The following is a 15,420-nucleotide window of genomic DNA, read 5'->3' as shown; positions in this document are numbered from 1 at the left end:
CTTGCCCTTCCGCCTATTTAAAGCCTCCGTCGCGAAAACCCTGATGCGTTCGACGAAACCCACAGAAACCTTCCAGAGCCGCCGCCATCGCGAAGCCAAGATCTGGGGGACAGGAGTCTCTGTTCCGGCACGCCGCCGGGACGGGGAAGTGCCCCCGGAAGGCTTCTCCATCGACACCACCGCCATCTTCATCAACGCTGCTGTCTCCCATGAGGAGGGAGTAGTTCTCCATCGATGCTCGGGGCTGTACCGGTAGCTATGTGGTTAATCTCTCTCCTATGTACTTCAATACAATGATCTCATGAGCTGCTTTACATGATTGAGATCCATATGATGAGCTTTGTATCGCTACTAGTTGTGTGCTACTCATGTGATGTTATTAAAGTAGTCTATTCCTCCTGCATGGTGTAAAGGTGACTAGTGTGTGCACCGTGTGGTTCTTGTCGTAGGTTATGATCATGATCTCTTGTAGATTGTGGAGTTAATTATCATTATGATAGTATTGATGTGATCTATTCCTCCTTCATAGTGTAATGTGGACAGTGTGTGCACTATGTTAGTTCTTGGTTTATTTTGCAATGATCTATTATGCTCTAAGGTTATTTAAATATGAACATTGAATTGTGGAGCTTGTTAACTCCGGCATTGAGGGTTCGTGTAATCCTACGCAATGTGTTCATCATCCAACAAAAGAGTGTATGTAGCACATATGAGAAAGAGTTATTTATTATGCGATCAATGTTGAGAGTGTCCACTAGTGAAAGTGTAATCCCTAGGCCTTGTTCCTAAATACTGCTATCGCTGCTTGTTTTGTTTCTTTGCGTTACTACTGCTGCGTTACTACTGCTTGTTTACTGTCCTGGGCAAAGCACTTTTCTGGTGCCGTTGCCACTGCTCATACTTATTTATACCACCTGTATTTCACTATCTCTTCGCCGAACTAGTGCACCTATTAGGTGTGTTGGGGACACAAGAGACTTCTTGCTTTGTGATTGCAGGGTTGCATGAGAGGGATATCTTTGACCTCTTCCTCCCTGAGTTCGATAAACCTTGGGTGATCCACTTAAGGGAAAACTTGCTGCTGTTCTACAAACCTCTGCTCTTGGAGGCCCAACACTCTCTACACGAAAAGGAGGGGGCGTAGACATCAAGCTATTTTCTGGCGCCGTTGCCGGGGAACGAATCAAGACACTCCACCAAGCCCGTCAACCGCCATTAAACCTCCCACGTCAACTACACGCCAGTTGTGGACAGCAAGCTATTTTCTGGCGCCGTTGCCGAGGAGGAAAGGTAAAAGGTACTCACACTCCGGATCTCGGCTACTAAGCTATTTTCCAGCGCCGTAAGTACTCAAAGCTATTTCCTTTAGATCCTGCAATTGCAACTTTTTGTTTCTTGTTTACACTAGTAAGGCATAATGGAAAACATCTGTGAGCTTTTCATTCTATTTCCTGAGTCAAGACATGAATGGTTTAATGCGAAAATTAAAAAACCTATGGAATCTTATTTGCATGCTAGTAGCAATGATATTAGTATGAACGCTTTGAACACAATTGTTGCTAATGCTATGGAAAATTCTAAGCTTGGGGAGGCTGGCTTTGATGAGCATGATCTTTTTAGTCCCCCAAGAATTGAGGAGAAAATTTACTTTGATGATACTTTGCCTCCTATTTATGATGATTATAATGATAGTAGTCTTTTGTTACCACCTGTTATGGAGGATGAATTTGATTATGATTACAATATGCCTCCTATATTTGATGATGAGAATAATAATGATAGCTACTTTGTTGAATTTGCTCCCACTAGTACTAATAAAATTGATTATGCTTATGTGGAGAGTAATAATTTTATGCATGAGACTCATGACAAGAATGCTTTATGTGATGGTTATATTGTTGAGTTTTCTCATGACACTACTGAAAGTTATTATGAGAGAGGAAAATATGGTGGTAGAAATTTTCATGTTACTAAAACACCTCTCTGTATGCTTAAAATCTTGAAGTTGAGCTTGTCTAGTTTTTCTATGCTTGTTGCATTATGCTTCTTGAATTTGTTTATTTACAAGATTCCTTTGCATAGGAAGCATGTTAGACTTAAATGTGTTTTGAATTTGCCTCTTGATGCTCTCTTTTGCTTCAACTACTATTTCTTGCAAGTGCATCATTAAAACTGCTGAGCCCATCTTAATGGCTATAAAGAAAGAACTTCTTGGGAGATAACCCATGTGTTATTTTGCTACAGTACTTTGTTTTATATTTGTGTCTTGGAAGTTGTTTACTACTGTAGCAACCTCTCCTTATCTTATTTTATTGTATTGTTGTGCCAAGTAAAGTCTTTGATAGTAAGGTTCATACTAGATTTGGATTACTGCGCAGAAACAGATTTCTTGCTGTCACGAATCTGGGCCTAATTCTCTGTAGGTAACTCAGAAAATTATGCCAATTTACGTGAGTGATCCTCAGATATGTACGCAACTTTCATTCAATTTGAGCATTTTCATCTGAGCAAGTCTGGTGCCATTTTAAAATTCGTCTTTACGGACTGTTCTATTTTGACAGATTCTGCCTTTTATTTCGCATTGCCTCTTTTGCTATGTGGGATGGATTTCTTTGTTCCATTAATGTCCAGTAGCTTTATGCAATGTCCAGAAGTGTTAAGAATGATTATGTCACCTCTGAACATGTTAATTTTTATTGTGCACTAACCCTCTAATGAGTTGTTTCGAGTTTGGTGTGGAGGAAGTTTTCAAGGATCAAGAGAGGAGTATGATGCAATATGATCAAGGAGAGTGAAAGCTCTAAGCTTGGGGATGCCCCGGTGGTTCACCCCGGCATATTTTAAGAAGACTCAAGCGTCTAAGCTTGGCATCCCCTTCTTCATCGACAAATTATCAGGTTCCTTCTCTTGAAACTATATTTTTATTCGGTCACATCTTATGTACTTTGCTTGGAGCGTCTGTGTGCTTTTGTTTTTTGTTTTTGTTTGAATAAATGTTTGTGTGGGAGAGAGACACGCTCCGCTGTTGCATATGGACAAGTATGTCCTTAGGTTCTACTCATAGTATTCATGGCGAAGTTTCTTCTTCGTTAAATTGTTATATGGTTGGAATTGGAAAATGATACATGTAGTAATTGCTATAATGTCTTGGATAATGTGATACTTGGCAATTGTTGTGCTCATGTTTAAGCTCTTGCATCATATACTTTGCACCCATTAATGAATAAATACATAGAGCATGCTAAAATTTGGTTTGCATATTTGGTCTCTCTAAAGTCTAGATAATTTCTAGTATTGAGTTTTGAACAACAAGGAAGACGGTGTAGAGTCTTATAATGTTTACAATATGTCTTTTATGTGAGTTTTGCTGCACCGGTTCATCCTTGTGTTTGTTTCAAATAACCTTGCTAGCCTAAACCTTGTATCGAGAGGGAATACTTCTCATGCATCCAAAATCCTTGAGCCAACCACTATGCCATTTGTGTCCACCATACCTACCTACTACATGGTATTTCTCCGCCATTCCAAAGTAAATTGCTTGAGTGCTACCTTTAAATTTCCATCATTCGCCTTTGCAATATATAGCTCATGGGACAAAATAGCCTTAAAAACTATTGTGGTATTGAATATGTACTTATGCACTTTATCTCTTATTAAGTTGCTCGTTGTGCGATAACCATGTTCCTGGGGACGCCATCAACTACTCTTTGTTGAATATCATGCGAGTTGCTATGCATGTTCGTCTTGTCTGAAGTAAGAGCGATCTACCACCTTATGGTTGGAGCATGCATATTGTTAGAGAAGAACATTGGGCCGCTAACTAAAGCCATGATCCATGGTGGAAGTTTTAGTTTTGGACATATATCCTCAATCTCATATGAGAAAATTAATTGTTGCTACATGCTTATGCATAAAAGAGGAGTCCATTATCTGTTGTCTATGTTGTCCCGGTATGGATGTCTAAGTTGAGAATAATCAATAGCGAGAAATCCAATGCGAGCTTTCTCCTTAGACCTTTGTACAGGCGGCATAGAGGTACCCCTTTGTGACACTTGGTTAAAACATGTGCATTGCGATGATCCCGGTAGTCCAAGCTAATTAGGACAAGGTGCGGGCACTATTAGTATATTATGCATGAGGCTTGCGACTTGTAAGATATAATTTACATGATACATATGCTTTATTACTACCGTTGACAAAATTGTTTCTTGTTTTCAAAATCAAAGCTCTAGCACAAATATAGCAATCGATGCTTTCCTCTTTGAAGGACCATTCTTTTACTTTTATGTTGAGTCAGTTCACCTATTTCTCTCCATCCCAAGAAGCAAACACTTGTGTGAACTGTGCATTGATTCCTACATACTTGCATATTGCACTTGTTATATTACTCTATGTTGACAATATCCATGAGATATACATGTTATAAGTTGAAAGCAACCGCTGAAATTTCATCTTCCTTTATGTTGCTTCAATACCTCTACTTTGAATTATTGCTTTATGAGTTAACTCTTATGCAAGACTTATTGATGCTTGTCTTTAAGTACTATTCATGAAAAGTCTTTGCTTTATGATTCAGTTGTTTACTCATGTCATTACCATTGTTTTGATCGCTGCATTCATTACATATGCTTACAATAGTATGATCAAGGTTATGATGGCATGTCACTCCAGAAATTATCTTTGTTATCGTTTTACCTGCTCGGGACGAGCAGAACTAAGCTTGGGGATGCTGATACGTCTCCGACGTATCGATAATTTCTTATGTTCCATGCCACATTATTGATGTTATCTACATGTTTTATGCACACTTTATGTCATATTCGTGCATTTTCTGGAACTAACCTATTAACAAGATGCCGAAGTGCCAGTTCCTGTTTTCTGCTGTTTTTGGTTTCAGAAATCCTAGTAACGAAATATTCTCGGAATCGGACGAAATCAACGCCCAGGTTCCTATTTTGCCCGGAAGCATCCAGAACACACGAGAACCGCCAGAGAGGGGGCACAGGGCCACCAAACCCTAGGCCGGCACGGCCAGAGGGGGGGCCGCACCCCCCTATAGTGTGGGCCCCCCAGAAGTCCACCGACCTTGCCCTTCCGCCTATTTAAAGCCTCCGTCGCGAAAACCCTGATGCGTTCGACGAAACCCACAGAAACCTTCCAGAGCCGCCGCCATCGCGAAGCCAAGATCTGGGGGACAGGAGTCTCTGTTCCGGCACGCCGCCGGGACGGGGAAGTGCCCCCGGAAGGCTTCTCCATCGACACCACCGCCATCTTCATCAACGCTGCTGTCTCCCATGAGGAGGGAGTAGTTCTCCATCGAGGCTCGGGGCTGTACCGGTAGCTATGTGGTTAATCTCTCTCCTATGTACTTCAATACAATGATCTCATGAGCTGCTTTACATGATTGAGATCCATATGATGAGCTTTGTATCGCTACTAGTTGTGTGCTACTCATGTGATGTTATTAAAGTAGTCTATTCCTCCTGCATGGTGTAAAGGTGACTAGTGTGTGCACCGTGTGGTTCTTGTCGTAGGCTATGATCATGATCTCTTGTAGATTGTGGAGTTAATTATCATTATGATAGTATTGATGTGATCTATTCCTCCTTCATAGTGTAATGTGGACAGTGTGTGCACTATGTTAGTTCTTGGTTTATTTTGCAATGATCTATTATGCTCTAAGGTTATTTAAATATGAACATTGAATTGTGGAGCTTGTTAACTCCGGCATTGAGGGTTCGTGTAATCCTACGCAATGTGTTCATCATCCAACAAAAGAGTGTATGTAGCACATATGAGAAAGAGTTATTTATTATGCGATCAATGTTGAGAGTGTCCACTAGTGAAAGTGTAATCCCTAGGCCTTGTTCCTAAATACTGCTATCGCTGCTTGTTTACTGTTTTACTGCGTTACTACTGATGCGTTACTACTGCTTGTTTACTGTCCTGGGCAAAGCACTTTTCTGGTGCCGTTGCCACTGCTCATACTTATTTATACCACCTGTATTTCACTATCTCTTCGCCGAACTAGTGCACCTATTAGGTGTGTTGGGGACACAAGAGACTTCTTGCTTTGTGGTTGCAGGGTTGCATGAGAGGGATATCTTTGACCTCTTCCTCCCTGAGTTCGATAAACCTTGGGTGATCCACTTAAGGGAAAACTTGCTGCTGTTCTACAAACCTCTGCTCTTGGAGGCCCAACACTCTCTACACGAAAAGGAGGGGGCGTAGACATCAATGTCCTGACTGCCTCTTCCCATTGTTGTCGAGATAGAAATGCATCTGACATGGCCCGTTCATCATATCCTCGGGAGTTACAAAAGGTCTCTGAAACCTTGATCCATTATTTTGCCTGTTATTCCGAGAGTCATCTCTATTGTCGCCACGCTGCTCGCTACTCCTTTGATATTCATCTCTATTGTTTCCTCCAGTGTTTCCCCAAAACCCAGCCGATATTTGGCCAGGAGCATCGTAACTCGAGAATTGTCGAGGAAATCATCTTCTATTTTGAAAATTCCGACTACGGTCCTCCTCCGGTGACCCGTGTCGCTTATTGTGAACTGCATCTTCTCCGTCTGCCCATCTGTTTGCTATCTCCATCAATGCTAACACTGTCCTTGGGTTGGTTCTCCCCAAGTCTTTGACAAAATCTCCTCGTCGAATTCCTGCTACAAACGCATCTATTGCTCTCTCGTCAGATATATTCTCTGCCGAGTTTTTGATGATGTTCCACCTTTGGATGTATTTTCTCATTGATTCATCATGCTTTTGTCGACACGATCTCAACTCTTCTAGTGATGCCGGTTTTTTGCAGGTTGATCGGAAGTTCTTGACAAACACATCCTCAAAACTATCCCAGCTGTCGATGGAACCTGGGGGAAGCTTCTTTATTCAAGATCTTGCGGCTCCACTCAGGTGTATTTGAATGCTTTGCATGGCTGTTGCTCTGGTGCCACCTATCAGTTTCACCGTCTCAAGGTAATCGACTAGCCAATCCTCGGGATCTTGCAGGCCATCGAATTTTTTGAAACTGTCTGGTAACTTGAATCCTGACGGGACTCGAGTTTTTCGGACTCGTCGCGTAAAACACGGGAGTCCACACATATCTTCTTCAGCAACTTCTGGTGAATGCCGATGTTCCCTTCTATCTTGTCGCGCTCTATCCACCCTGGCCTGAGTCGCTGTATCTCTGACTCCACTTGCTCTCGGTGGATCTTGCACTGCTGCGGTAGGTCGCGGACTATTTTGCCTTGCAGTTCCTTCGGGAGGTGTAGCTGCGAACGCTGCTCCCATGGCTCCACACCCTGCCATGGCCATGTTATACAACGCTTCTCCTGGATCTCCGGGAGGTGGTCTAGACGCTAAGATGAAAGCTTGCGTTGCCATGTATCCTGCTTCCGGTATTTTTGGAATAATATTCCCCCTCGTGTCGATTGACATACAAGACATATCGAGGTTTTGAATCAAGTTCTCTCTCTCAGCTTCAGGTATATTTTGCAGCCGAGATCTTGCTCTCTTTCGAGCTTCCCTATGACTATCTCCCGAAGTTCTTGAATTTCGGCTTAGCTCTGCCCTTCGCCTGCTTGACGCAGAAGCGGCTTCCTGCCTCTTGTCCAACTCGATTTTCTGCTTCTCGAGCTCCCTCCTGGTACGTGCAAGCCTATATTGATACGCTTGTAACTCCGCAGGTGTCGCCGTAATGGTCATTGGTTCTGTACCATCAATAGCTCTTGCGACTCGATCCCATACTGCCTGCGGAAATTGCACCATCTCTCATGTTCCTGGTCCGATATATTTTGTTCCCAAACCTCGCGTGAGATCTGCAGGATCAACATATGGATTTCCCGCATCGTCAAAGTTTTCTGACGTCTCCTCTGCTGGGCGACTTGGTTCTCCAATCACATAGATCTGATGATATTTTGGATTCTGAACTTTGTCGGGTTTGGTGACACCGTCATTGAGATTGGTGAAGACCTTTCCAACAGTAGTGGATCTGTCGACGAAGGTGAAGCTGTCGATGTTGCTCGAGTCATCGCTTATATCGGAGTCCGCCGATGACTCGAAAGACATGTCGCTGAAGATCTTGGCGAGTTTTTCACTTGCCCTGGTGCTGAAGCGTGGCGACGAAATCTCTTCTTCGCCTGACTCAGTTGACAATGTTGAATCCGAAGAATCGGGATCGACCGCCGATAATCCCGACGAGATCGGAATTTCGAGACGATATGATCCTTCCTTCTCGACGTGGAATTGGAACTCGCCAAACGTCATCTCCATAGGCTCCTCCAGATACGCATATGCATCCAAACGGGAGGGCGGGTGAGGAACAAAATCGACTAGACCAGTTTCGATCTGTTTACCTCTGTCCAAAGCGTTGCTTTCAGTTGATGAAGTCGACGATCTTGAACGTGCCATCGAGATCAGCTCCTTGTCGCCTCTAGTCCCCACAGACGGCGCCAATTGACAAGGTATTAACTTATCAATGCCTACGTATTGTAGACTAGGGTTTCGTTGGAAGTAGAGGGCAAGTAGATCTCGAAGGTTTCAGCCGAAAAGTACTCGACGATTAAGAAAACTAGGGTTCTGTTGACAATTTATTCGATCCTCTCTTTGTCCCTCGACTCCCCCTTATATAGGAGGCGGAGCCGAGGGATTCGTAATACACAAGTTACAGAGTCCGGGAGGGTTTCCAACCCGTCCCGCAAGATTACAAGTATTACTTCCTAATACAACTCTAGCTTTCCTTAATAACATCTTGGGCTTCCGAATCTTCTTATTCTTCGGGTTATAGGCCTTCAGTAAACCCCGGGTACCATCTTCGGCAGGCCCATTGGGGATGCCTATGTCACCAGCCCTTCGCCGCGGCCCTCTACCTTTCGGCTCAAGCGTGGGGGCAAGCTCGTCCTACCCACCCGGCGGGAGAGCACTCGCCGGAATAAAAGCCAATTCCATTATGCACGACATCATCTTGTTGGGCTCCACGGCGAGCGCAGGCTACTACACTGGTGGCACCAACGCTGAGCACCGGGCAGAAACGCAGGCTTGTGGCACCAACGAAGAAGAGGAACATGAGGTCGAGGAGGTCGATTCGGCGGAGGCGGCGCCGGCGGTCAAGGCCAAGGGTAAAAGAAGAACAAGGCGACGGTGGCGGTGGCTCCCTCGATGCCCACTGAGGTGCGTGTCAAATGGATGACCAATGAGGACGATTGTTTGGCCAAGGCATGGAAGGATATCAGCATCGAAGCCGTGACCGGCGCGAACCAGTGCTCGGAGACCTACTGGTCACTGGTAAATACGGCGTTCGACGAGCGGAAGTTCATCGACCCGTACTTTTGGCCAATACACATGGACTGTGGCTCCAAGGCCATGGGAAACCACTGGGGCGTCCTTCAGGCCGCTTGCAGCAAGTGGCGCGCATGGCATACAAGACGAGATTGATCGCCGTCTGGAGAGCGGCGCCAGCATGTATCGCAAGGTATGCCATTCGCCTTGACGTAGTTCGGCCCGTGTTTCGACGAATGTTTGCGACAAGTTTTGCCCTGTGTTTTGCAGATGGTTCGGGCGTACCAGATGTACCGCGACGACAACAAGAATGCCGAGTTCAATTTCCTTCATGTGTTCACTCGCATCGAGAACTTCAAGAAGTGGGCCGACACAATACGTACAACCCGATGGCGCTGGTGCCCAGCACGGCAGAAGGCCGCCCGGAACTCGGGCAGAAGGCAGCCAAGTCAGCAAAGCTCATTGGCCTGCGGACTGAGCGGCTTCAGGCTTCCCTGGAGAAGTGCATGACCGATGCCGGGACGCACGCCGTAGCGCGGGCCGAGAAGTTCGACGCAAGCTGGAAGACGATGTTGAAGAACCAGAGCGTGCGGATCGACCTGCTCAAGGCCACCACCATGACAAAGAAGAGGAACACAAACTGGACGTTCCTCATGGTGGCGAACCCGGAGGTAATGGACGAGAATGTGCGGGAGTGATATGCAGCGCAGCGCGACATCGTCCTCAACCAGCGCGCGGAGGGCGAACCGGCCGCCGTTGCTTCCTCGCCCACACCGACGCCGATCTCCACCTCGTATACCTCCGCACCAAACACTATCGCAACGCCATCGCCACAGGAGGAGGATCCCGTCATCGTCATTGTCGACGATGAGCCCACCGTGGCAAACGCCAAGGAGGTCGTCGCCATCAACGAGGAGCCCGTCTTCCTGGTCGAGGAGGCTGAGACGACTGCTATTTGATCGCCGTGTCTGTAATATGATCGTCAAACTTAGCTCTTTTTGGTCGCCAAACTTGTGCGCGACGATCGCCAAACTTCTAGCATATTTTTGTAGCGGGAAGGTTGACTTTTAAATATATCGCCTCTTTCCACTACTAGGAATTAGCTTATAACTGCACTTCTTACCGCCGGCGCTCTCGCTTCGAAGATGCCAGCGGTAAGTTACCGCCGGCAAGTTGGTTTGGGGATGCCGGGGATAGGCCCCTTATCACCGGCGAGTCAGGTTTGAAACCGCCGGGGGTAATTTGGGCTGAGAGCACGCAGATGGACTTTCCAATACCACCGGCGACCGGCGAGTCGGGACTGAAAACGCTGGGGGTATTTGGCCTAATACCACCCGGCCTGTTCCACCTCCCATGCCCCCACTCCGTGTCTCCTCCGTAGGCGTCGCTCTTCCCTCTCCCCTATCCTCTCCCTCTCTCTCACGTGCCCTCACTCTCCCTGATTCTCGTTTTCTCTTCCCCTAGTTCTTTGCGCGCGCGAAACCCTAGCCTAGCTCCGGCCGCCGCTGTGCCCTGCCGCTATCGGCATCCTCGAGCCCCGCCGCACGTCCCACCGGATCCGCCTCGTCGTCCTCGACCTCCCCGTCGAAGGAATCGAGCGGGAGCGCCCGGAATCGCCGCCATCGCCTCCTTCTTCTCCGCGGCCGGCCGAGCTCGCCGTGGCCACCGCGACGCCCTCCGGCCTCTCTGAGCTGCTCCTCGGGATCCCGGTGAGCTATCGGTTCCCCTGCACCCCTACGAGCTTCCCCTCCCCCTCTGGTTCTCCCTAGCATCGCGCACCCGTGCCCGCGGGCTGCCGCGCTGCTCGCCGGCACGGCTGCTCCAGCGACCTCCTTCGTGCGGCGCCGCCAACCGTCGACTCGCCGCATCGGCGCGCGTCCAACGCGCCTGGTCGCGCATACAGGCGTGGTCAGGAGCGCCGGCGCCAGGCCGCCGTGGTCAACCACCGCCACCAGGCCGCCGTGGTCAACCACCGACGATTGACTCCGGTGGAACCTGTGAAGGAGATGGCCGTCGTCGTCGTCGAGCGGGACGATGGCGTGCGGCGGCGGGATCCAGATCGGGAGCCAGGAGATGGGACTTGATCGCTTTTGCTTTTCTTTTCAGGGTCCTTGATGTAAACTTGTAGTTCCTGGTTGTAAACTTTTACACAGCCTGACGCTGCAGATGCGCCGCTCGCCATGCTTTTTTTATTTGCAAAAACTGATACTGCCGGCGAATAACTATGGGAGTAGGGAAAACGCCAGCGGTAACGGCCAGTTACCACTGGCGAATTTGAGAACGCCGGCGGTAAGCGCTTACCACCGGCGAGGTGATCGCCGGCGAATCCGAAAGCGCCGGCGGTAAGCCTTTTCAGGTCGCCGGCGGTAAGCCTTTTTCTAGTAGTGTTCGCCACGCTTTCCTCGGCTCACCACTGGAAAACAGGACCTCCTGAGGCCGAAAGTTTCATCCATCCGACCTAGGAAGCGCCAACACGTGAAGATGCTTTTATCGTGAAAGTCGACGGTTGATACGCCATGAATACTAGTTGCAGATACGGCAAGTTTTCTTTAATGCAGCGAATGCAATACCAACCTAAGAACGAATAATAATGCGGTCCAGGAAGCACGATACCAGCGATCTACTACAAACCATCTTGATGTTATGGTGAATCATGCATGTAGTAAAAAAAGAAGTATTGACGATGCCAACAGCTTGGGTGTCGCTGCCTGCTGGCCCAACTGCACGTCCAAACATAATTTGCATTCTAGTTAAAGTTAAACTATATAAAGTTTGACTAAATATTTAAACACAAAATATTCACCTACAATGTAAAATCTATAGTATTATAATTATAGTAAACTACATTTCATACTATTTTTATAACAACATAAACAACACATTCACAATAACATAACAACACCTACACAGTAGCATAAACAACAACTTCACAATAACATAAACAACACATTCACAGTTCCATAACAACACCTACGCACTACCATGAACAATAATTACAGAATAACCCAAAAATTGAAACAAACTAATCATAACATAATAGATTTAAACAATAGCCATAACTGTGAAGATGACCTAGTTTATCGGAACGACGGCCGGTCACCGCAAAATTTACATCAAAGATTCGGTGGTAGTTCAACATCGTCATTGTCCTCAGGTCCAACCGGGTCATTATCGGTTGCTCCGCCCATGGATCTACGCGCCATGGGATGCAGGATACCTCCGCCTAGGTGTTGGCCGTCGTCCACAGATGACGAATCACAGCCGGCATGATTCCTCTTTGATCTATACTCCTGGGCCACCTCCAACCAGGTGCGACCAGGCCTGGACGAAGAGGAGAGGAAGGAGGAGTAGAGGACGAGGATCCGTCGTGCCTTCACACAGCACATGCGGTCTTCCGCGTCGGGATAAGACGTGGGAGACAACAAGGTGACCTCGAGTGACGCAACCACACCGCGTCCAGATGCGAGGAGAGGATGAGGGGTGAGGTCTCTGTGTGGGTTAAGGAGTTCTATGTAACGAGATGGACTAATCAGAATGGGAGAATGTTGTATCACCATTTCTATAGAGGTCTATATTTTAAACCGACTTCCAAAAAGGCATGTTATTTTGGTGACAAACAAGGAAATATAACTGTGGCCCATGTTGTCTCCGTCGCGGCTGCCCATTTCTGGCTGGCCTCGTTGGCCCCGTGGAATTACGTTTAGCCGTAAGTCGTGTTGATGTCATTTCCATAGAGGGGCGACCTTACTGTTTCTATGTACTCGTGATGAAGTGTGACAATGGGAATAAATCCGAATGCCAAACATCACAACAAAACTAACGGGTCCAAACCGATCAGAACTACTTTAAGTTGTTACGTGACCGCGCCGACACCGAACCACCATATGTTTTTGATTCGCATCTTTCCATTGGAACCACTCCTCTGTCAACTCACGTGGCTAACTGAGGAATGCAATAAGATGATGACACCAAGGCTACAAGGTAAAACGGGTGGGAAACAAGGCATCGCTCCCTCCGGTGGTATGCATGGGGTACTGGTTACGTAGATCTAATCGTCCCTTCGTGGAACCTTCGTTCATGCGCGAAAACATGGCATACACATGACTCCACGAACCCTCCGGCGCTAGACGCACCACCAGAGCGAGGATAGGGCGGAGAGGATCTTATTCTAACTTCAGGATGTCGCCCCCACTTCACCATCCCAAATAAAGGCATAGGAAAAACCGAAAACAAGAAATAGAAAACCTCCCGGTGACGAGAGGCCGGGTCCGCCGCACCTCCAAGACCCGAAAGGCCATTGGAGGCGGGGCCAACCGACAGAGGGGATGGAAACTCTAGCGGCCTGGAGATTGCATCTCTCTTCACTTATTCCGCTCGTACCTATCCAGTGTTTTGTTCGGAAACTATTCTTAGCTTGACGTTTCCAAAAAATATATAAGTCGTATTTATTGCAATGGGTAAGAACTACTGCCTCCGCTAACCTTTGTTAGATTTTTTCCCAAAATGCATGCATATAGACAAACATTTTGAGTTTTATTCTTTACCTCGTTTAGTTCACAACATAGATACACAACCGCGTAAAAAACCTCATACCACCATGAATTATGCATCCTTGCTTCTAACTAAATTCGGTACCAGTTGGTGTCCAAATAATTTGGTAACTGGATGACCAACGGCAATAAGTCTTGAAAATTCGAAAAGATCAGAACAACACCAACAAGACATGGCAATTGAGAAAATTGTAGGACAGAGTTAAATATATGACAGTGACATGAGATCTAATTGCCTGATCAATTATGCGAGTGCATTACACACTGTGTTGTGGTAGAATAACCATTACACAAGTAATTCTTTCATCTGGTAGCCTACCTTTTCTTAGTCTTACCACTGACCACAATGAAACACTTGTGCAGTTGTGTGCCACTCAATGATTTTTTTCTTCTTCTTCTTCTTGAAACATTTATATGCGCTTCATTACTTGGAGATGTTAAAATGGGCCACTTATGATTTGGACAAAAACGTTTGATGGGCTTCCATCTGTTTCGGCAAGCTCCACTGGATTGGCCCGCGAAAATATGGGCCTGCAGGGAACAATTGACAGTGAAACAAGAAACGAGAGAGAACCAACTTCAGATTAAGGGAAAAAAAAGATGGCAAGCTCTTCCCTCAAAAAAGAGGTTCATACTAGGCAAAATTAGAAATCCTTCCGTGAAAGTAGCAAGAATCTTTATTTTACTTCCCACGCTTTCAAATATCTCATGATCTTTTACTATTATATGTGAGTTCGTACATCGTCAAAAATGATGTCAAATATTGGAGATATCTTGACCGTTCAATCTTACTAAACATCTCCCGCTTGTCATCCAGCCATCCGTGCCTACAACATTTACATTTTCCAAAAATATGACATAGTCACGAGATTGCATAGTCAGAGGAGCAATCATGGGATTGCCATATTCAGGTGATTGCATACTTGATATATGGAAACCAATCAAGTTGTAAACAAATCAAGTGATAAAGCAAGTGAATCAATTAGGAAATTAAAGCAATCAGTCACGGGATCCTGGAAGGGAGGTACATGGAAAACAATCAGCCACATGATCACATCCACGTATTTTCGGGCACTGCTTTGCATGTGCCTGTCGAATATATAATTTCATCTATGATTCCTTCCCTTCACCTTCCACTTTTGCCGCTACACCGCGAGGCCGAGGCGCGTGATGGAGCGACGATGTCAACTCGAGGCATTTATTTGTTTGTAGTTTCTGAGCACAAATCTAAGTCAAAAAAATATATAGTGAAATGACATGTCATTCTATTTTCCCTCATGGCAGTAAAAGTCTCGCCACATATTTAATTTACGCTTTGCTCAAGTTAACATCATATTTTCTTATTCAACTATGTGCTAGTCAACCACAAAAATAGGTTATCTTATTTTGATAATGTAACATCATATTTCTTGTTCAAGTTAACATCATATTTCTTACTCAAGTTAGCATCATGTATTCTTGTTCAACTACACGCTTGCTTAGTTTATGTTGGTTCAGCGCTGCCAACCCTGCCCCTTGTGCTAATAGGGTTGGGTTGGTGCACTTCAACGGCCCCTATATGATTTTTCACACGGATGTTTGAATGATGAGA

The sequence above is a fragment of the Lolium perenne genome, chromosome 2, assembly GCF_019359855.2.
Source record: "Lolium perenne isolate Kyuss_39 chromosome 2, Kyuss_2.0, whole genome shotgun sequence".
Lineage (NCBI taxonomy): Eukaryota > Viridiplantae > Streptophyta > Magnoliopsida > Poales > Poaceae > Lolium > Lolium perenne.
This window is presented reverse-complemented; position numbering follows the sequence as displayed.